This window comes from Perognathus longimembris, chromosome 13 (assembly GCF_023159225.1).
Source record: "Perognathus longimembris pacificus isolate PPM17 chromosome 13, ASM2315922v1, whole genome shotgun sequence".
Classification (NCBI taxonomy): domain Eukaryota; kingdom Metazoa; phylum Chordata; class Mammalia; order Rodentia; family Heteromyidae; genus Perognathus; species Perognathus longimembris.
Genome location: NC_063173.1, coordinates 14,872,122 through 14,896,071, shown reverse-complemented (window position 1 = coordinate 14,896,071; position 23,950 = coordinate 14,872,122). Strand labels below are relative to the sequence as shown.

Genomic DNA, 23,950 nt, shown 5'->3' with positions numbered 1-23,950 from the left:
CAGTCGTAACTACTTTCAACGTCCCATCTGTATCTGTAGCTTCTATTATTGAGGAGGTTCTTGTATCACCTTCCAGTGGTTGTACCTACACTATCTCTGTAATCTTATCTGAATATATTGGAAACCATGTATACTGGTATTAGAAGTAGGAAAGCGGATACCAAAATTGAGAGACACGTGGTAAAAAAAAGACAAACAACTACAAAAGCAATACTTGCAAAACTGTTTGGTGAAAATGAACTGAACACCTCAGGGGGGGAAAGGGAAAGGGGGAGGAGGGAGAGGGGTATGAGGGACAAGGTAACAAACAGTACAAGAAATGTATCCAATGCCTAACGTATGAAACTGTAACCTCTCTGTACATCAGTTTGATAATAAAAATTTGGAAAAAAAAAAAAAAACACAAAAACCAAAGGGCGCTTCTTTACACTTTTCACCTGGTTCTCACACTTCTAGCCCAAAAACTTTTTTTAAATCTCTATCATCTTACTGTCCCCTCTATGGCTTCATCTAACTTGTTCACATACAAAGAAATAATCTTTTTTTTTAATTCTTATTATCAAGCTGATGTACAGAGAGGTTACAGTTTCATACATTAGGAATTGGATACATTTCTTGTACTGTTTGTTACTTCGTCCCTCACTCCCCCTCCCCCATTCGCTTCCCCCCCCCCCCATGAATTGTTCAGTTCATTTACACCAAACAGTTTTGCAAGTATTGCTTTTGTAGTTGTTTGTCTTTTTTCACCCTGTGACTCTCAATTTTGGTATTCCCTTTCAATTTCCTAGTTCTAATACCAGTATACATGGTTTCCAATATACTCAGATAAGATACAGAGATAGTGTAGGTACAACCACAGGAAGGTGATACAAGAAGACCATCAATAATAGAAGCTACAGTTACACATAGCACATTGAAAGTAGTTACAACAGTGATATAACAATCATTTCCATAACATGGAGTTCATTTCACTTAGCATCATCTTGTGTTCATAAGGGGATAGCTATTGGGCTCTTGTGATCCTCTTCTGTGACTTGCCTAAACCTGTGCTAATTATTCCCTATAAGGGAGACCATGTTTCGCAAAGAAATAATCTTTTCAAAATACTAATCTTTGTGTTGTATTCCGTTTTGTGCTGGTACTGAGCTTTCAACTTAGTCGCATCCTTTCTCTAAGTGTTTGCACTCACTTCTGGCCCACCTACCACTTGAGCCATACTTCTACTTTTGGTTTTTTCCTGATCAATTGGAGTTTCACAGGTTTGTCTGCCTGGGCAAGCTCTGAAACATGGCTCTGTCTCCTGAGAATGCAGGATAACAGGTACGAGCCACTGGTACCCAATAGATCTCTGAAGTTTTCAAGGTGCCATTCTCACTCTTGTTTCCCTGCACTCTTCTATATTTACTCTCCTTAAAGTCCATCTATGTATCTGCTACTTTGGTTCTTCTGGGTGAAGGAGGAGGTGAGGATTTGGCCTCTCCACTCAGTCATCTTGCCCTCTTCCCTAATGGTCTTGTATAGGATTTCACCATACAGTTAGTGCTGCCCTAAGTGGCAAAGAGAGAAGCCCACATGAGTTAGGATCTGGAACTTACATTAGGAAGCTGTCAGAAAATAATATAAACAGGGGTGCCTTAAAAAAACAACAGCTTACAAAGTGCCACCCACATTCTCACTGAACAAGAGGAGCATTTGGGGGAAATGGGAGTGATGCTAGGAAAGGAAACTGAAAGTCTGTGTTCTATTTTAGGCATGGCGTGAGTTACAAGAGCCTGCTTCATGGTGGAAGAGGAACTTTATTCACTTAGTTAATATATACATCTACTGAGATCTCACCATGCACAGGCAATGCCTCTCACTGTAACAAAATTTCATATGTGTCACTACAGATTGTTTTGCCTGTGTATTCACAGTGTAGAAACAGGGCACCCACAAGCACTAATACAAAGCTAAGCAACATGATTGCAAAAAAACAAAGACATCAGATCTGTTATTGTTCACAGGCACCAACTGACAGAGATTAAATATGGTAACAGGCATTGGGATGTATTTGCATGGGGGTTCGCAGTGGGAATAAGAAAACTACAGGTAGCAGGGGGGTAGCAGGGCACCTCAAGTTCTTATTTGGAAACTCAGAAAGTAATACCAAGTGTGTTACAAAGACAAAACACCTATCTCTGCATAACTTTGAAACCAGAAACCTGCCTTTACCATATAAATAACCCAACAACCAAGGAACTGTGTGTGTATGTGTGTGTGTGTGTGTGTGTGTATCTCCCTGTAAGAGCACCCACACTGTTAGAGGGTGCCCCTGCCGTTCTGTGTGTTTATCTCTTTTTTTCCCGTTTATCAGTTTGCCTGCTCATTTACTTTGTCATTAATGCTCTGCCACTCTTTCTTACCAAGCTAGCTGGTCCAGAAATTCTTTTTCTGCAATGGAAGTCAAGTACCCTGGGTGTACCCTCCCCTGTGTCCAGTGAGTTTTAAAGTGTGCAGAGTGTTAAATGTCTATTCTACAGGGGATGGGGAAGGTGGGGCATGCCACAGTTTTGAGGACTTTTTATTAGGGGCACAAATGGTATCAGGAAGAGTCTCTTTGGAATTTGAATGAGCCCACAGGATATCTGAGTTCATTTTTCAGAGAATATGATTTTAGAGTGTGGATAGAAAGTATTTCTCTTCTCTTTTGCAGCCTGGTTAAGAGTAAAGGAAATTCCAAGAAGAACTTCCCTCTTTACAACAAATAGCTCAACAACAACAACAAAAAGCTTACACAGAGGAAAACTGAACATCACAATTTAAAGCCAACCCAGGCAGAAAAGCCTTTGAGACTTGTCTCTAATTAAACAGCAAAATGTCTTAAGTGTAGCAATAGCTCAAATGGTAGCAAATGGTACTAGCAAAAAGCTCAATCACAGACCCTGAGTTCAAGCCCCAAGATCCGCAAAAATAAACTTAAAAAAAATCAGTCACATTTGAGAGATACCATTCTCTGAGCCCCAACAAACATAAGACAGTGCCAGTCATCGAAAAAAAATCAGAAATTCAATATTACAGCAGGAGAGATTCTCCTTTGCCGCTTTTCAATACACACTTATCATCAGTCAATTTTGTGCTAAGGTGCAAAAAGCCTACTTCCACATCTACATCATGCCAATCACTCCATGAGATTAACCTATATCAGCTCACTTTATTGCCATAACTGTCATTAGTGTAAGTAACACTACTAACACATGTAATTTGTCCACCTCAGCTGCTGCTTATGGCTTCTGTTGCCTTTCTCCCATCCCAGATTTAAATGCATATAAGGCAGGGAAGTTTTTAATTTACTTATCTCCTTCAAGGATTTGATCATTTTAGTCTATGAAATGAACGGACAAGTTACATACTAGAAGGAAAGAAAACAAGCTTCTGAAACTACACAAGCATAAAAGCAATAAATGAACTTTGGAACTTAAAGAGGGGCAATATGGATAAACTATACAGAGAGCTAAACAAATGGTACGGCCTTGAACTGCCAGAGGAAATGAGGGAGCCACAGGCTCTGGAAGGCTGAAGGAGGAGATGAATGTTATGCCAAGTCGCAAGAAGACCACCAAGAAGGCCACCGAGACTCAGACGTTCCGAAATGCAAAAGCAAGGCAAGACTTTATTCAGGGGAGCTGCAACTCGGGCCTCGTCCTACCCACCGACACAGTGGAGGTTAGGAGGAAGCCCGGAGCTGCGATTGCACAGGGCTTATAAAGGCAAAAAGCAAAGTTACAGCCATCAGGTGTTCAAGTAAGACCAAAAACAAAGTTACAGCAATCAGGTGTTCAAGCAAGCAAGATTAGGACACGGGTACAAATCTGATTGGCTCAGGGCTCGAGGCACAGGGCTCGAGGCATTCTGGGAGCAGTTAAGAGTTAAGCATTCCCAACGGTTAGAGTTCTTGACCGGCTGGGCCCTAATATAAGCTTGTCCTGGGTTTGCTCACAGGGCCTGCTTATCTCAGGTTCCTCTGGTAAAGTGGGGCCTAACTTCAAAGTCTGGCTCTTCAATGAACAGTAAAGAATGGCTTCCTTGTTATGCAAAGGAAGTTTTCCAGGTAACAGCCACCTATGATCATCTCATTCCCAGCCAAGTGTCAGACTTCCAATCTCTTGTTCCGAAGAAACAATCCTTTCAGGTTAGAAAGAGGTATCCAAAGGAGAGAGCCTCTACCTTTATGTATTGGTTATAATGTGTTTGTATGTACACACATATATGTATATACACATGTATACACATAAAGTGTATATATGTGCATACATACATTTGTATGTACACATAAGATAGATAATAGATAGATATATAGACAAACAAACCAATAGATAGACAGACAGACAGGCAAACAAATTGTAGATGAATCTGTCTGTGTGTGTGTGTATGTGTGTGTGTGTGTGTGTGTTAGAACAGATACTTTTATAGAGCCTGAAAAAATCTGATATTCTGCAGTTTCTCTCAATAATGAAGTCAAAGTATGGCAAGGAAATGTTATGCCCAGATTTCGGGGTCCCCAAAGACAACCACGGAGCCGAAAGCCAATGTAATCACATGAGAGTCCTTATTGCAAGCTCGAGCCTGGGCTCACAATCGTCACCAATGCAGCGGGTCTGAATCGAGAGCCCCCACCCTCCATTCAGCAGGGTTATTATAGGGCTTTGGGGAACATTCCATGTGTCACATCATCACACAGCAAATCATGTCACACCGCGGGAAAATCATAGCAACTCGCAGCAAATCATTTTGTATTGCGGGATAGTTATAAAATAATTCTTAAGAATGACTGGCCTAATCAATGGCGGGAAAAGGCTTGGTGAAGGTGATTGGCTAGCTAGCTTATGGGGTTCAAAATGATTGGTTTAGACAAATGATCTGGGTCGCAAGGGTGTTGCCCCCATCATCCTTAGCTTGAGGGGACATTTGGAACTTCAGGTGTTTCCTATTATCTCTTGATTACTTGGTTATGAGAGTTTCACTGCCCAAAGGAGTTATTGACCCTTCTCCTGGAATCTCTACACTTCTGTACTTTGTCACAGGGGCAGGTTAATGGCCTTAAGTCACATACCTGCTGGGAGTGGGCATTATTTCTCAGAAGTCACTACTCTCATTTATGAGGGACACATTAACCATGTTTCAGGAATACACTGGCCACACCTCAATACATTTCCTTTGTGTCACAGTGGCTAAAGCATTCTAACTTTAACTGACCTCTGGTCAAATGAAGTCTCTCTGGCTACCTTCATTATTTTAGACTGCATTTTGTTCAGGCTCTTCACATTGACATGTTCTGCAGTTATTCCAGGAAGCTTCAGGGCCCGGTCAGGCCCAAGCTACAATATGGAGGTGCAATGGCTGCTCAAGTTCTTCAGAAAAACATCTGGAACCAAAATTTTTTTATCAGCCTCACCTGGAAGTTGTATCCAGGCCTCTAACTTATCTCTGGCTTACTTAAAAATCCTGCTCATGCTGGGTTTCAGTGGCTCACACCTATAATCCTAGCTACTCAGGTGGCTGAGATCTGAGGATTGCAGTTCAAAGCCAGCCTGGGCAGAAAACTCCTGGCAAGACTCTTATCTCCAATTAATCACTCAAAAACTGGAAGTGGCACAATGACTCAAGTGGTAGAGCACTAGTCTTGAGCACAAAGAGGTCCAAAAAAATTTGTGCTCATTAAAAAATATCTATGCTACTCCTGCAAGAGAGGAGGCAGGAAAATATGGGAGTAGTGATGTCTACCTACTGTTGAGAAGCAGTATGAGAAATGAGAATATCATCTGAAAACAGTGATTTGCAGAAAGGTCCCTACTTTGACATGCAAAGCATTGCCTGCAGAGTCTGTTGTCTCTGCCTTCTATCTCTCATTCTTCCAAATTGCTCAGTCTAATTCTTTAGAAAAGCAAAGTTCAATAAAATAAACACCAAGAAATGGGTACTTGAAAATGGGTCAAGTGGAAAGAGGTAGACAAATAAAGAGAAGGTGTGGGCCCAATGCAGTGAGGAATTTCCAAAAAGCCACACCAACACTCAATCAATCAGGCTAGGAGTTTGATGGCCAAAAGCGGACTGCACCCCAATTCAGGACAGCTTAGGAATGCAGCCCCAAAGTCAAATTCAGTTGGGTTTTTTTTTTTTTTTTTTTTTTTTTGGCCAGTCCTGGGCCTTGGACTCAGGGCCTGAGCACTGTCCCTGGCTTCTTCCCGCTCAAGGCTAGCACTCTGCCACTTGAGCCACAGCACCGCTTCTGGCCGTTTTTTGTATATGTGGTGCTGGGGAATCGAACCTAGGGCCTCGTGTATCCAAGGCAGGCACTCTTGCCACTAGGCTATATCCCCAGCCCCACTCAGTTGGGTTTTTAAAGGCATAAACCACATGCAGGTGGTAGTGTATGTGATAGCAAGCAGACCTACAGAAGCAGGACTGGTGGTTAGTGATTACAAACAGAAATTACAATTCCAGTAAAGCCCAGTAAATAAAGCCCCAAATCATCTAGACAAGAAAAGCAGGGTGCACTTTCTAGACTACTCTCCCTGTGTTCAATTCTTAGTTCTGGGTGTAACTGATATTTACCCCATACCCATTTAACACATTAACCTCAAATCTCTCTATCTCTGGAATTTCCCCTTTCTTTTGCAAAGGTCAAGACCCTCTTGTTCTTGCCACTTTCAGTTCCTGTTATTCTCAGTTCTTGTTATTTGCAATGACTCAGCCTCAGGCCTTACCATGTGTTGTAATTCCTCCTTAGAGGGAATGTCCCCCACTGCTAAATTAATTCATCCCACTGTTTCCCTGATTCCCCTAACCTTCCCAAATCAGATAAACTTACATACAAGAAAAAAGGGGGGTACTAGGGACGAGGTAACAAACAGTACAAGTAATGTATCCAATGCCTAACGTATGAAACTGTAACCTCTCTGTACATCAGATTGATAATAAAAATTTGGAGAAAAAAAAGAAAATCAAATCATAAAAAAAAGAAAAAAAGGGTACAGAAATGAAGAACAGTGACAACAAGGAATAAACCAAAAGTGAAAAGAAAGAAAGAAAAATTGTAAAGGGAGAGGGGAGAAAACACCATTTATTTCCATTTCTTGAAGTTCATTTTGATAAGCATCATTTTATATGGTCATATGAATAGCATATAGCCAATGAGCCTTTGTGATCATCTCCTAAAAATATTCTCCTTTGTTTTCAGTGTGGGAATGCTTAGAGTGCTGTTTAATTAATCCTATCCTAATATAATTGTTTGTCTTTCACTAGTCATTAGATTAACTTGTAGACTTATAGATATATTCTAGTTATTACAAATGAGGGAAACTATGCAGCTTATCTGTCTTTGGGTCTGGCTTACTTCACCTAATATGATTTTTTTTCCCCAAGCCTTTCTGTTTCCTTATGAATGGTCCAATGTCATTCTTTCTGATGGAGGCACAGAATACCATTGTGTATAAACACATTTTGTTGATTCATTCATCCACTGAGGGGCATCTGGGTTGATTCCATATATTAGCTATGGTAAATAATGCTATAATAAACATGTGTTTGGTGATGGCATTAGTGTGGGCTGGTTTGTGGTCACTTGGGTAAAACTGAAATAAGATTCTTATATACCATCCTGCACCGGAATCAATTACTAATGGATCAATGACCTCAATGTAAGACCAGATACCAAAAAAAATTACAGGAAATCCTATGACCAGAAAAGCCCATCATTAGGAGATTAATACAATCTCCATTAATCAGATCTCCTTTTAGGCCAAGATCAGTTTGTAAGATATTTTTCTCCAGAGCTGTGTGCAAATCACGATTTCAAGGTTCAGAATGTGGCCAAATGCAACAGCCTAATGAGAGATGAGAGGCTTCCTTCAAGTTACCTATTAATGCAGTGCTTATTATTAGTTCCTTGCTCTTGATTCCTACCCCTTAAATTTTCTCTTATCATCTTAGTGATTGGTACATTGCATAACAAACAAAATGAGTCTGGTTTAGTACAATAAAATTAACATTATTAACATGAGAATCACAGATTGAAATGACTCCAGATCAGAGTTCGTGAAATGCCCAAAATTCGAGACCCCCCCAAAGACCACCGAGAAGCCAATTCCAATGCAAAAACAAAGAGTCATTTACTAGCAAACTACAATGGGTTTTTATATTATTGAATAAACAAGTCTAGGGGATTCCAAGTTAAAAGACAGGTAATTGGTTAACCTTGAGTGTGTTATGTATTCCTGATTAGCTGGGGCTTTGTCACTCAACAGCAAGACAATCAAAATTTTCAAAATACATCTGGCATCAACCTTCTCCTGTTATTGACCTTGAGACTGTTAGTGGGGGTGCTGCGAGGGACTTTTGGTGTCAGTTCCCTCCTGCTATGTATACATTAGTTACTTAGTGGGGCAATAACTTGTTCAGAGTCCCGTTATTGATTATCTTAATTGCCTGGTGGATCACCTGGCACTTCAAATATTTATCTACTGATCTTTTGCTTGGAAAGTTTACTGCAAGAAGAGGGTGTTTACAACTTTCCTGGAATTCAGGTCCTTGACTTATTTCCTGGAATCTGCCTTTTGTCACTGAGGTGAGGGGAAGCTATAGTCACATAGCTGCCAAGAATTGGCCCTTACCTAGTAACAAAACTTTGTTAGTAGTTAATCACATCTATGAGAAACATATTCCAGTACACAGCACAATTATCAAACAAGGCAGTGAAGCGTCTTACAAACAATGGCTAAAGCGTTCTAACTTTAACTGACCTCTGGTCAAATGAAGTCTCTCTGGCTACCTTGATTATTTTAGACTGCATTTTGTTCAGGCTTCACATTGACATGTTCTGCAGTTATTCCAGGAAGCTTCAGGGCCCAGTCAGGCCCCAGCTACAATATGGAGGTGCAACAGCTGCTCAGGTTCCTCAGTAGCTATATGCAACTTATGAATCTCAGGAGAGGCAAGATGGTTAAACTTTCTATAGAGGTAAAGAAAGCAATGATGTCCCGGAGTTCTGAGGGCAAGAAAGGTGGCACAGGCTTTGGAAAGCAGGTGGTTGGCCCTCAGTGAGCAAGGGTTATGTTGCTATGCAGAAAGAATGTCCCAGGTAGCAGCCACCCATGCTACTCTCTGGGCAGGTCGTCATTTTGCCAACATCTTGTTCCTATAAAAATACCTTTCCTGTGTCCAGAGGGGAACATCCAATAAGAAAGTCTCCATCTATGTCCTTAAGTACTTTTCTAACAGAGAAATAAATTACTCAGTGTTCCATTCATATCTACAAGGCCTGCAGTTTCTTCCAACAACCAAATCAAAATATACTGAAGAATTAAGTTTGGATGAGGTATTTTGATCTCATTACAGTAAACTTTTGGACCTTGGACTCCAACCTACTCTGACTGGCTGGCACTGAAACCTTGCTTGCTCACTAGAACATAAACACAGCCCCTCTTGCTGTTAGTAGATAAGCCTTTTTAGTAAGAAGCCCTATCAGAGCCCTTATGCCCTCTGTTGCTCATAATACTTTGCTGAAAACGTTATTTAATAACACAACAGAAACTTGAGTAAGAAAGCTCAGATATGGGTATACTAATTTTATATTCAATCATTACACATTTCTTAAATATCCATATAGTTAATGAGTTATGTTTGGAACTGAAGATACAAACAGGAATATTACAGAACCTCCCCCAAAGGGGAGGAGAATTAGAAGGCTGTCCTTTGGGAGGTGCTCTGCTCTGAGGATAAAATCCAGATCCTTCTCCACATAAGGAGCCAAATCTGAGCTTCAGCTGACAGAAGCCAGAAGTTGCCCGCTCTCCATGCACTTCTTTCTGGAGCAGACAGCCTGAAGATGAGTGCTTGGACTCCAGGAGACAAGTAGGTGAAACAGAAGGTGGGAAATGGGGTAGGCAGATAAATACAGCCACGACTGCAAAACAAAATAGAAACAGAAACCAACCGGTTCAGTCACAGGGAATAGTTGAGACTCACAGAGATTATATTAAAAATCACAAACATGAATTAAGCAATTCCAAAAACTAGTTATAACTGTTGGAGAAAGGGAGAATATAATCTAAACAGAAAATTAAAAAATTATATAATTATATAATTTATATTATTAAATAAAAACAAACAGAGATATTGAGAAACTTTATATAAAAGATTGTGGCAGAAATTATTAGTGTTGGATCCAAGCATCAAATCAAGTGCCTTAAATGAAACAGAAGGAAATCTCTTTGAATTTTATGAGGGGAAGACAAGGCTAGGAAGTCATCAATATGTGGGAGTTTAATGTTTGGTACAGTTGTTGAATACTTCGTAATAGAGTAGAACGGAAGAACCACTCAGTTAATAACACTTCATGAGGCAAAAAATGGGAAATATTAAGGGTCTCCATATAGTTTGCCAGATAAGTTAAAACATAAAGACATAGGTTTCACCTAAGACTTATGTAAAAGATTGCTTCTTTGTTCTGTGTTCCATACTGGGGAGTGTATGTATGTAAGTGCATGTATGTAAGTACATGATGTGTGTGTGCATGTTTATATGTGAGTGCATGTATGAGTGAGAAAGAGAGAGATAAAGAAAAAGAGAGACTCCTGGGTCTTAAACTCGGGGCCTAGGTACTGTCCCAGGACTTTTTGGCCGAAATCTAGAGCTCTACAACTTGAGCCACAGCTCCATTTTTAGCTTTCAGGTGGTTAATTGAGGATAATGGTCTCATGGACTTTCTTGCCTGGGCAGGCTTCAAACTGGGATCCTCACATTTTAGCTTCCTGAGTAGATAGGATTACAGGCATGGGCCACTGGCATCCGGTTGTATTTTATACTTTAAAATATCTTATGAAATCGTGTTTAACTATCAATGGTAATTCTTTACACTATGTCCTTCTCAAAACACTAAAGGGTAAATGGAATTTTTTAATTATACCTATTTTCCATAAGCAAAGGACTCAAGTAAAGGTTATTATTGTTTATATGACTCAGTGACTAGAATGTGGTACTGAAAGAGAAAGAGAAAGTATTTAGGCACAGAAATAGAGACAAGAGACAAGGAAAGTACTTTGACTGGCTAAGAAGCAGAGATTCCCAGACAGAGAATTTTCAAAAGCATTTATGTAATATAATATCTAAATGTGGAGGATGAACTAGATGCTTAGGAAAAGGTAAAAATGTAGTTACAAAAATAATTGTTTTACACTTGGGCATGATTCATTAAACAGCACTCTAAACATTATACAGTAAGAACAAAGGATATTCTTCAGAGAGGATCGCACCACTTAAAAATATTTTCAAATGATTGTTTTAAGAAGTCTTGAGGGCTGGGGATATAGCCTAGTGGCAAGAGTGCCTGCCTCGGATACACGAGGCCCTAGGTTCGATTCCCCAGCACCACATATACAGAAAACGGCCAGAAGCGGCGCTGTGGCTCAAGTGGCAGAGTGCTAGCCTTGAGCGGGAAGAAGCCAGGGACAGTGCTCAGGCCCTGAGTCCAAGGCCCAGGACTGGCCAAAAAAAAAAAAAAAAGAAGTCTTCGATGCCAGTATCGAAATGAATTAGAATAACCCATTATAGAAATTAAATAGGAAATAAAGTTATTTAAATTGTGTATTCAGGAAGTAATGTGAGAAATGAGCATTAAAAGGGACAGAGAATGGATTTGAGAGCTGCTGTTGCAATTCATATCTATTAATATGAAGTATTTGTCAGAAAAAGAAAAGAGGAACAAGTTGGTAAGATAAAATAGAGTAGCTATCCCACAGGAAGCAGGTCTACTGAAAGAATGTGGGAAATTGATTCTTAGAAGTCATTTTACCATTTCTCCAAATTAAAAATTGGATGGAATCTCCTATCAAAACTTTTCTTAGAATGGCATTTGAACAAATACCTAGGGTTTGAAATTTAGAATGACTTCCTAACTAAGCTATGTAACAGTCAATCCAACATATGGATAGAACAGCTCAAAACCCCAAAAAGTAATAATATAGGAAAGGAAATGGGGGATAAGAAACAAGCTAACATTCTTATAAAAACTAGAAAAGGCAAGAAAGCACCTCATGTATAGCAATAGTTACAATTCCTTAAAGATATATTCGCTACAAATACAACCTAAAGCCAATGCAAGCTATTATCATCTTTAAATCCCTGCGTATACTTTTCTAATCATTTATGAAATTTTCTAATGGTTTTGTTTATTTGTGTGTTTACAATTTCATTTTCTTCTTAATCTATTGGAATATACATTCACTAAGGGCTATAAACTAGTATGTAGTATGCCTTTCTTTGTTGTTTTTTGTTTCTTTTTTTGGCCAGACCTGGGGCTTGGACTCAGGGTCTGAGCACTGTCCCTGGCTTCTTTTTTGCTCAAGGCTAGCACTCTGCCACTTGAGCCACAGAGCCACTTCTGGCCGTTTTCTGTATATGTGGTGCTGGGGAATCGAACCCAGGGCCTCATGTATACGAGGCAAGCACTCTTGCCACTAGGCCATATCCCCAGCTCCTGTAGTATGCCTTTCTTACCAATCATCCCAAAGCACTTAGACATTCTGAATTCCACAAAAGCATATACATATATATATACATATATATGCATGTATATATGTACTATGTACATATGTGCATATTTGTATGTATGTGTTTAATAAGTTCTGGAATTTCTAGAATATGTTTCCTAAGTCTATAATACATATTATTTGTGTGGATTAGGGTTTGATAAAAGCACAATTGTAGTGATGGGTACTAGAAAGCAGAGATGAGCTGCCTACAGTTACTAACATCTGTGATTCTAGCTACTCAGGAGACTGAGATCAGAGGATGAAAGTTTAAAGTTACTCTAGCAAACAAATTCGAGAGACTGTTATCTCCAATTAACTTACAGAAACACATGAACACACACACACACACACACACACACTATCCTTACTCCCATTTCTTTTTCCTGAGGAAAATAATCATTCTTAGGTGGAAAGGTGACTAGAAAGTTCAACAGCCTCTACTGAATTCCCAGTTTGCTTTATTAACATGGGTAGAGATAATTATTTTAATCAAAGGATAGCTTTTCAGAGCCCATTCTGGATCTGATAATTCTACAGCTTATCTGCCTCAAAGACAGAGAGGGAAGCAGTAAGAGAGGAGAAAGAACCATGAGCCACTGAATATTATACTCAGATATTGAAACCCAGTCTCACAGAAGTCTAACATTTTCCAATTGCACTTCAGTACTCTCTATGACAAAAGCTTGTATTGTCCTTTTCTCATTTTTTTAATCAGAATCCCTACGTCTATAGGCTGGATTTTGTGGAGAGAGGTAACTTCTATCCTTAGCTTCATAACAGTAGATAGACACTAGCTGGGCCCCATAAGGCATAGTTAATAGATTACACTCTAAAACGTCATCCATATGTGGTCCTATTTTTTTTTTTTTTTTTTTTTTTTTGCCAATCCTAGGGATTGAACTCCTGGCCTGGGCTCTGTCCTTGAACCTCTCTGTGCTCAAGGCTAGCACTCTAGCATTTGAGCCACAGTGCCACTTCCAGCTGTTTCTGTTTATGTGGTACTGAGGAATCCAACCCAGGGCTTCATGCATGATATGATAGGCAAACACTCTACCACTAAGCCACATTCCCAGCCCCGCGGTCCTAATTTTGATTTTAAAAAATTCTGGAATTTAAACTGATAGATACTGAGATGACATTCTTGGATCAGATGATTTTTATATCTCACTAGAATCTTGGGGCCCAGAGAGAATTCTGGAGACAGAACTTAAAGTGCCCTCCAAAGATGCTCTCAGTCAGTCTCCACGACTGTATAAACACCTTCCTTGAGGGTGCATGGGAACTCTGTTTTGCTTCTAGATAAGGAAAAAGGCCAGGCAAAAGATTTCATGCCGGGTGACTTACATCTCTGTTTTAGATGGTAAAAAGAAATGCTGCCATGTATGTTTTCAAGAGAAGTATATTTCTATAACGAGGGAGAGGGACTGAGAAGAAAACACTGTTTCAGGGAGCCATGAAAACAGCAGCTGAGACTGCTTGCTAGAAAAGAACTCGCAAGAAAATAGGGCCATAGTCATCAGGATATGAATTCTGTATCCACATTGAGGAGCTTTGGAAACATGCTTCTCCAGTAGTCTTAAACCAATTGTGCTATTGTTACAGAGCACCTTGGAATGGGTACTTTATAGGCAGCATCCATGTATTTCCTCACAGCTGTACACTGAATAGCCCAAGAACAAGGGACTGGATTTGATGAGCACCTTCTTGCTTTATCCTCTACAGGGGTAGAAGGCCATGACCTCATATGGCCAGAGGCAGCAAAGCAAAGAGTAGTAGAGAGCCAACCTTACCCTTTACAACAGCATTAATCCCTTTTGGCTCTACCAACCCCCAAATGACCTGTCTCCTAATACCACAACAATGGCACCCAAATTTCACCACTTGTTTTGGAGACTACAATTGAACCATCATACCAGTAAACTCTCTTAATAAGACCACAGCATCAGACAATATCCAGATTTCGGTCTAGTGAGACTAATGTAGACAGCACTGTGAATTTGGGTCTAGATTTCTGGCATAAGGAGAAGATGACAAAATAATTGTCTATTGTTTTAAACTAGAAAATTTGTGGTGATTTATCACATGCCAATGTGAAAAGAAAACATGTCTTTGGTTTTGTCATCTAGAATTGATTTTTTGGGGGGGGGGGTGGGGGCAGTCCTGGGCCTTAAAACTCAGGGCCTGAGCACTGTCCCTGGCTTCTTTTTGCTCAAGGCTAGCACTCTGCCACTTGAGCCACAGTGCCACTTCTGGCCATTTTCTACATATGTGGTGCTGGGGAATCGAACCCAGGGCTTCATGTATATGAGGCAAGCACTCTGCCCCAGAATTGATTTTCATAATGTTCACTGGTAAACAAAATAAAAATACATAATATCAGAAGATTTTTTTATCCAAGATCACACAACTGGGAAGTAGTGGACATTAAACTAAGTCTAGCTTTCCTCCTGTGACACTGTGTGTTCTCAGGGAAAAGAAACCACAGATTATCATTGCAATTCTCAAGACCAATCAAAGTTCTCACTTTCCTTGGATCTGACAGGCAAAGAAATCTGGAACATTATCTTCATCTTGATCTTTCATGTAAAATTAATAGGCCTTCATATTTCTTTAAATTTCATGATTTCTCAAATTTAAAAAAAAGCAAGCAACAGTTAGCACCAGGAACAGGATGAATCAGCATTTTAGAGGCATAAATGAGGCAATCATCAATATCCTACCAATTCCTACTCTGCAAGAAAGGACGGTCCCACCTAAGGTAACATGCTATCTCTGTGGGCTACTTTATAAACATACATATAAAATACTTACAACTTTTTAAATTTTTATCATATTTATTCCCAAAGGTATAAAACTCTAGTTCTATTTAGTTCAATCCTTCCCATTTTTGTATATTTTCAAAATTATACCGTTACACATTTTATGCCAGTAAGCTTATATTTAAAGCTAATATATATACATATAGGTTGTATATATTTATGTACATAAATATATATTTACATTTTATATTACCCTAACATTATCTATATTACATGACATATTATATATTGGAATATATTATATTTATGTATTTATTTAAATATATTTATATAAGTATGTATTTATATTTTATATATTTTGTCTTATTTACATATATATTTGTATATATCATATGTAATTTTGTATATATTAAATATATTTTTATATATTATATCTATATATATTCTCATATTATATCTATGTCATATATCAAATGTTTATTATGTATTGTATATTATAGACTATATATTTTACATTATATATTTTGTATATTTATGTCACATAATCCATTATATATAAATGCAAAACAGTTTTACATGTTATATGCTATATAGTATGCTTATGTAATATATTTTGGCCAGCCATGGGACTTGAACTCAGGGCCTGGGAACTATCCCTGAGCATTTTTGGTCAAGGCTAGTGTTCTACCACTTTAAGCCATATCATCACTTCTAGTTGCGGGGGGGGGGGGGGCGGTTGTTGTTTCTTTCTTTCTTTCTTTCATTCTTTTGTTTTTTTTTATTGAAAAGGTGATGAGCAAGGACATTACAGTTACATAAGTATGGTAATCAGGATATTTGTTTTTAATTTTTTTTATCCCATCCCTCATTTTCTCCTGCTTATCTCTCTCTTTTATTCTCCCCCCTCCCCAAGCTGTAAGGTTCATTTCCAACATAGTATCAAGTTTGTATCCATGTTGCATTGGTTCATCCTTTAAAAAAAAATGTTTTTATTGTCAAGGTGAGGTTCAGAGGGGTTACAGTTACATACATAAGATAGTGAGTACATTTTTTTGTCAAACTTGTTACCTCTTCCTTAATTTTTCTCCCTCCCTCCCCCTGAAGCCTGGGGAAGAAAGACAAAAGAAAATGGCATAATTTCACATGGTATATTGAAAATGATAACCACAATGATAAACCACTTGTTTCCATAACTTGGGAGTTCATTTTGTTTAGCATAATTTTATGTGTTCATATGTACATAGGTGTTGAGCTATTGTGATGTTCGGCTAGGACTGTCCTAGACATGTACTAATTGTTAGTAGTGAGGGAAACCATAGAGTCTATGTTTCTTTGGATCAGGCTCACTTCACTTAGCATGGTCTTTTTCAAGTCTTTCCATTTACTTACAAATGGGGCAATGTCATTATTTAAGATGGAAGTGTAGAACTCTATTGTGTATATATAACACAATTTCTTGATCCATTCATCTGCTGAAGGGCATTTGGGTTGGTTCTATATTTTAGCTATGGTAAATACTGCTGCAATGAACATGGCTGTGCTTTAGCTTTAGTATATTGTTTGTGTTCCTTTGAGTAAATGTCCAAAAGTGGGGTTGTTGGATCATAGGGGAACTCTATGTTTTGCTTCTTGAGTAACTTCCATACTGCTTTCCAAAGTAATTGAAAAAGGCTACACTACTGCCAACAGTGGAGTAGGGTTCCCTTTGGCCACATCTCCACCAGCATTTGTTATTCGTTTTTTTTATAATGGCCATTCTTACTAGGGTGAGGTGGAACCTCAATTTGTCTTGATTTACATTTCTTTTATGGCCAAGTTGTTAAGCATTTCTTCATGTGTCTCTTGGCCATTCTGAGTTCCTTTTCAGAGAAGTCTCTCCTTGTCTTTACCCCATTTGTTGATGGAGTTGTTTCTTTGAGGATTTGTTTTGAGAGAACTTAATTTTTTGAGTTCTAAGTATATGAGGCCCTTGTGTGTTATATGGATAGTGAAGAACTTCTCCCAGTCTGTAGGCTTTCTGTATACCTTTCTGTATAGCCATGCAGATTCTACAGATTCATGCAATCCCATTTATCCAAACTCTTTGATTTGTTGTGTGTCTGGCTCTTTATTAAGAAAGTTCTGACCTGTGCCAAGCACCCCTAGTGTTTCTCCTATTCCTTCCTGCAATGTTTTAAGGGTATCTGTTTTTACATTGTCTTTGATCCATTTGGAACTGATTCTGGTGCAGAGTGATATATAAAGACCTAACTCATTTTTTTTACAGGTGTTTAACCAATTGCCAGCACCATTTGTTGAGAAGGCTGTCATTTTTCCATTCTATTATTTTGGCTCCCTTGTCAAAGATTTGGTGACCATAGGTCTTAGGGTTCATTTCTGAGCCTTCAATTCTGTTCCATTGGCTCACAGGCCTGTTCTGGTGCCAGTACCAAGTCATTTTTCTTAGTATGGCTTTGTAATAAAGTTTGAAGTTTGGTATTGATATTCCTCCAGTACTGTTCATCCTGCTACAGATTGTTTTTGATATTTGGGGTCTTTTATGGTTCCATGTGAATTTTTGCATGACTGCTTTTATTTCATTGAAGAAAGAAGTTGGGATATTGATGGGTATTGCATTGATTTGAAGATAGTCTTGGGCATATTGCCATTTTCAAGAGATTAATCCTCCGAATCCTGGAGCATGGAAGGTTTTTCCACTTCCTTAGATCTACTTTCATTTCCTTTTTTATATTTTTGAAGTTTTCATTATACAGGTCCTTCACTTCTTTGGTTAAGTTGATTCCTATGTATTTAATTTTTTGAGGCTATTGCAGAGTTGCTTTTATACTTTTAGCCTCTCCCTTCTCACTGTTGGCATAGTTACTGATTCTTGTGGATTAATTTTATACCCTGTTAATTTGCCAAAGTTTCAGATAAGCTCAAGGAAGTTGGGAGTAGATTCTATGTTCTATGAGATTTTCTAAATACAGTATAATGTCATCTGCAAGAGGGAGAATTTTCTTTTTCTTTCCCTATTTGGATCACCCCTTTATTGTTGCCCTTTCCTTAGGAGGAATTCTAATACTATAGTGAAGAGGTCCACTTCCAGTTTTTGAGTGGTTAATTGGAGATAAGAGTCTCACAATGGCTTTTCTACTGGAGTAGCCTTGAACTGTGATCCTCAGATCTCAGCCTCCTGAGTAGCTAGGATTACAGGTGTGAGCCAACAGCATCCAGCTAAAAACGTTCATGTTTTGCACTTGTCTTTCCAGAATATTTGTAAGTGAAATGCCCATAATCCAGAAATACTACGTTTCAGAATTTGTTAAGTATGTACCTTTACACATGCTTTTGTTTCTTCAAATGGCTTTAGCTTTGATAAAATGCTTATATTTTCCATTACTACTTAATGGACTCAAATTACAGTTCCAGCTGATGGACTCACATTGATGTTTCCTGGTGGGTAGGTCAATTAATAACATAGTCCCTTAGTGATTGATTATTCATGAAGCTCTTAAATTCTCTTTTCTTTATGAAAGATTGCCTTTCCAGATATTATTGATGATGTTTCATTGCTGTAAATATTATTCCACTACCTTCAAGCCTGCATGGTTTCTGTTAGCTGAGAAATTGGCTCTCATTGAGATTTCTCTGCACAAGTCATGTCTCTCTGGCCTCTTCCACAATCATCTCATAATACTTATCTTTTGAAAGTATGATCAAAATGTATGTCAGGTGGCTCTTGATGTATACAAAGTGTCCTGCCGATCTTTCCTATAACTTTTCTGCCTTGGGGGAATCTCTGAGAAGAATTATACTTCTTGATCTCTGGGCCTATAACGGGAAAGGTGACCACAAAGATTTCTGAGATGTCTACCACGCAAACTTTCTAATGCCCTGATGCAACCTCAACTTCTTTTACTACCATAGTAATCCCTCTACCACTATACTTTCCTGTCACAATCTCCACCCATCTCTTCCCTAGCTAGGCAGTGGATTTTCCAAATATTTCTCCTTTGCTTTCTTTTGATCCCAAATATCACTGAAAAGGTGACTAAAAGCTGGTAATCATATCCATGAGAGGAGCTTGAAAGTCGTTTTTGTTATGTAATGTCCAGTGGATAAACAATGGCCATTAGTTTTTTAAGTTTAGCCTTCTACACATCCTCAGGGTACAGGCATGATGCAGACAGGTTCTTTGTCATGGTATAACAATGGTGACTTTGTGTAGAATTTACACTAGAATTTCCACTTCCACTTTAGGTTCATTCATTAGCTTCCTTGATTATAAGTCTTTCCAAAAATTGACAGGGGTTTTCCACCTACAGCTTTCTTTAGCTTGCTCCTTAAACTCAATTTATGCTTACAAATTAACCCTGTAGTTTCTGCATATCTTTAAGTAGATTTTCAGTTATAGCCCCACTCCTCAATATCATTTTTCTGTATTTTTGCTTTCTGCTTTACATTGCCCTGATATAATGCTTCAGCTACATTCATAAAGAAAAGAGGTTTGTTTAGTTCACAGTATTTTGTAGGTAAAAGTCTAAACCATATATCATAGGCACTGTGAATGAAGAAAATGGGAAGCTTGCAAGATTAAGAAGTCTCTTCCCCATCCAAGAGAATAGGAAGGGTCAATCTTGATCTTTTCATAACAAGTTCAAAAGAACTAATCGGGATCCCCTCAGACAATATTTTAATCTGTTTTGAGGGTATACTTCTAAAAATATAAGAATATCCTGCTACACAACACCATTTAAAGACCCCAAACCACTTCTTAATATCACCACCCTCATATCAAACTTTCAATCACATAGACCCTTAGAGAGACCCAAACATACTCAAAATGCTACAAGAGCCCCTGGAAAGGTCTGGCTCTGGACCTGAATGATCACCCACAGTAAGGGAAAATCACTGTGTGTGTGTGTGTGTGTGTGTATGTGTGTGTGTGTGTGAACTTATTTGCCCTAAAATAGGGAAAGAGAAATTCTGCATCTGTCTTTATTGTTCCCATAAAAATGTTTTTTTATGGAAAATATGAGCCAAAGCCACAAAATATGCACATGTTGGATTAGCTGTGGGGCTCACTTGTAAGAAGTGGGAGGGGGCTGGGAATGTGGCCTAGTGGCAAGAGTGCTTGCCATATATATATATGAAACCCTGGGTTTGATTCCTCAGCACCACATATATAGAAAAAGGCCAGAAGTCGTGCTGTGGCTCAAGCGACAGAGTGTTAGCCTTCAGCCAAAAATAATTTCTAAAAAGCCAGGGACAGTGCTCAGGCCCTGAGTTCAAGCCCCAAGACGGAGGAGGAGGAGGAGGGAGGAGGGAGGAGGGAGGAGGGAGGAAGGAGGAGAGAGAGAGAGAGAGAGAGAGAGAGAGAGAGAGAGAGAGAGAGAGAGAGAAAGAAAGGAAGGAAGGAAGGAAGGAAGGAAGGAAGGAAGGAAGGAAGGAAGGAAGGAAGGAAGGAAGGAAGGAAGGAAGGAAGGAAGGAAGGAAGGAAGGAAGGGAAAGAAAGACAAAGTAGTGGGAGATAATTTTTTTCTTCTAATCCAAAGGTTTGAGGATGGCCCATGTTCTTTCATGGCAGTTTAAATAACAGATTCCAATTCCTAGGGCCTCACTGCAAATACTAATCTTTCATGTTTATTCCTTGGTCTTAAGGGATTTAAGACACTGTGTCAGCTTCTTATCCATTACTGGATTAGTATGTGGATTCCAAACAAGAGCACTTGAAGCACACATGTTTTTGCTTGTTTGTTTTGTGTGCATATTTGGTTTTGTTTATGTTTTTTCAAAGTTACACAGACATGGGGGGGGGGAATTTAAGGAAAGGGAAGGAAGGGGTAAAATTTTCCAAAAAGAATTGTACTCATTACCGACTTATAAAATGGATGATAACAATAAAATTATATATATATATATATACATATGTAGTCCAATTAAAAACATTCACTTCACAACTAGATTGTAGATTTGATGAGATTGACTGGATTATTTTTTCAGTGGTGAGCTTAAACCCTCATCCCATCTAAAGGCAAATGTTAAAAGAACATTGATGTTGATGGCAATGCGGTCCTCCATTGTACTTGGGCTTTTTGTATTGCACTCTTGATATTAAAGAAAATGTGCTTTCAAAGTAAAAACAAGTAAATAAATAATATTATATTTTTAAAAGCCACATACCTCTGCCTGAAATACCATAGGAGAATACAAATAGGAGCCAAAAAGAAATAGCTTAGAGCTCTACCTAGTATAAGGATAGATAACAAATTTGCATAAGATTATACATGTATGTGTTTATCCATATGTGTATATGTATATATATTCAGATATGTGTGTATATATGATCTATGCCTGTTTGTTATTCTTATATACAGATATATAGAAATGTGTATATACATACATATATGTGTATGTATATATATATATAATCTTTAAATAATTGTAAAAAGGAATTGCCATTCAACAAAGCAGTTTGTGAATACAATGCACCCCTTTGTGATCAATGTCACCTCTTTCAATATTCCTTGTGGTCGAGTGGTTGCTGTTTTTGACACTTTGATACTGACCATTTTTCCCCCTTGACCCTAAAGGAATTTGTTCTATGAAGCCACTTCTGATTAACTATTCAGTATGTAGTTCTCTTGAGGGAAGAATTGGGGGGGGGGTTATATATTTTTCCTTATGATTTATGGATTATGTTTACAACCTACCATAAATATGTCCTACCATCGCTCAGGGATGGTAACTATCCTCTTAGGAAGTATATAGTCCCCAGAATTGACTTCAGAAAAACTTTTTTTTTTTTTTACCAGTCCTGGTGCTTGGACTCAGGGCCTGAGCACTGTCCCTGGCTTCTTTTTGCTGAAGGCTAGCGCTCTACCACTTGAGCCACAGCGCCACTCTGCCCTTTTCTATATATGTGGTGCTGAGGAATTGAACCTAGGGCTTCATGTATACGAGGCAAGCACTCTTGACACTAAGCCATATTCCCCATATTCCCAGCCCCCAGAAAAACTTTTGTGACTGGATGAATTATGCACCTTTTGTCAGGAACTGTCACAGGAAGCTCACAGCTGTAATCCTCAGGACTCAGGAGGCTGTAATCCGAGGATCATGGTTTGAAAACATCCCTGGCAGGAAAGTCCTGGAGACTCTTATCTCCAATTAACAGCCAGAAAACAGGAGTGGCACTATACCTCAAGAGATAGAGTGCTAGCCGTAAACAAAAGAAACTCAGAAACAGCCCCCAGGCCCTGAGTTCAAGCCCCACGACTAGCAAAAAAAAAACAAAAAATCAAGAAGAATTATCACAAGGAAAAATCTTAGTTTCCTTAATGAATGAGTGTACTGCAGGTGTGAAGAGAAAAGAATTGCTTGCAATATATTTAGCTCAGTGGCTAAGACTAAGAAACCTGAAGTCAGACTGGGAACTTAATGTCACTTAAAAATTGGTGCAACAATTTTGTCAACTACAAAACTGTAATAATAATACAACTCACTACATAGGCATGTTCAGACAATCAAATGAGTTAATGTATGTGAACTACTTAGGACAGTGTGATCTAGTATAATAAGCAGAAGTTGCTTCCTTGGGAGAAGGTGTCCCAAATGTGCAGTGTTTTGCAAATGAGAAGAGTACTAGTGACAAAACTATACACACCTTCCCCAAGAAAAAACACTGATCCAAGGGTCCTAAGAGAAATAAGACATGAGTTTTCCCAGCCAATAGGCTCTTAGCTGGAAGTGCCTTAATCAGTCTGCTCCCAAGCTTTAACCAAGCTTTAGCAACAATAGAGGTTTATAGCTGGATGCTGGTGGCTCACACCTATAATCCTAGCTACTCAGGAACGGTTCAAAGCCGTCCTGGACAAAAAAAATCTATGAGAATCTTATCTTTAATTAACCACCAAAAAGCAGTGGAACTGTAGCTCAAGTGTAAGAGCATCAAATGTGAGTGAAAAAAACTCTTAAGTGTACACGGCCATGAGTTCAAGCTCCAGTCTTAATGCAAAAAGAAAGAAAAAAGAGAGGTTTATAAAGAGTGACCCTTGGTGAAACTTTCTTAATAAAGGCCCAGAAACACAACAAATCTAACAAAGGTAGGATAAGTGGGATCACATTCAAACAGCCGAGCTTTTGCACAGCAAATGATATAGCTAACAAGATAAATAGAAATTCCTCAGACTTGGAGAAAATCTTTACTGGCCATACAACAGACAAGGACCTCATATCTAAAATATATTTAGAACTCAAAACAATAAGTTCCCCAAAACAAAGTCTGAAAGAAACACCTGCCCCCTCAATAAATGGGCTAAGGACCTAAAAAGAGACTTCTCTGAAGAGGAAATGAGAATGGCCAAAAGGCACATGAAGAAGTGCTCAGCATCACTGGCCATAAAAGAAATGCAAATCAAAACAACATTGAGATTCCACTTCACCCCAGTAAGAATGGCCATTATCAACATTATCAAGAAAACTAACAACAGATGCTGGCAGGGATATGGCCAAAAGGAAACCTTAGTGCACTGTTAGTGGGAGTGTAAACTTGTTCAACCACTCTGCAAAGCTGAGTGGAGGTTCCTCAAAAGGCTAAACATACAGCTCCCCTATGATCCAGCAACCCCTCTTTTGGTCATTTAC

The 23,950-nt window shown here is 38.8% G+C and overlaps 1 protein-coding gene across 1 annotated transcript in view; it reads left to right on the top strand.

Annotated features, from left to right (window-relative positions):
- Positions 1-9,826: 9,826 nt before the first annotated feature.
- Positions 9,827-23,950, top strand: part of LOC125361543 (interferon-induced very large GTPase 1-like) — a 28,558-nt gene continuing 14,434 nt past the window's right edge. Inside the window, 1 exon segment of the mRNA XM_048360073.1 lies at positions 9,827-9,904. The gene's annotated coding sequence lies outside the window, so the exon portion shown is untranslated.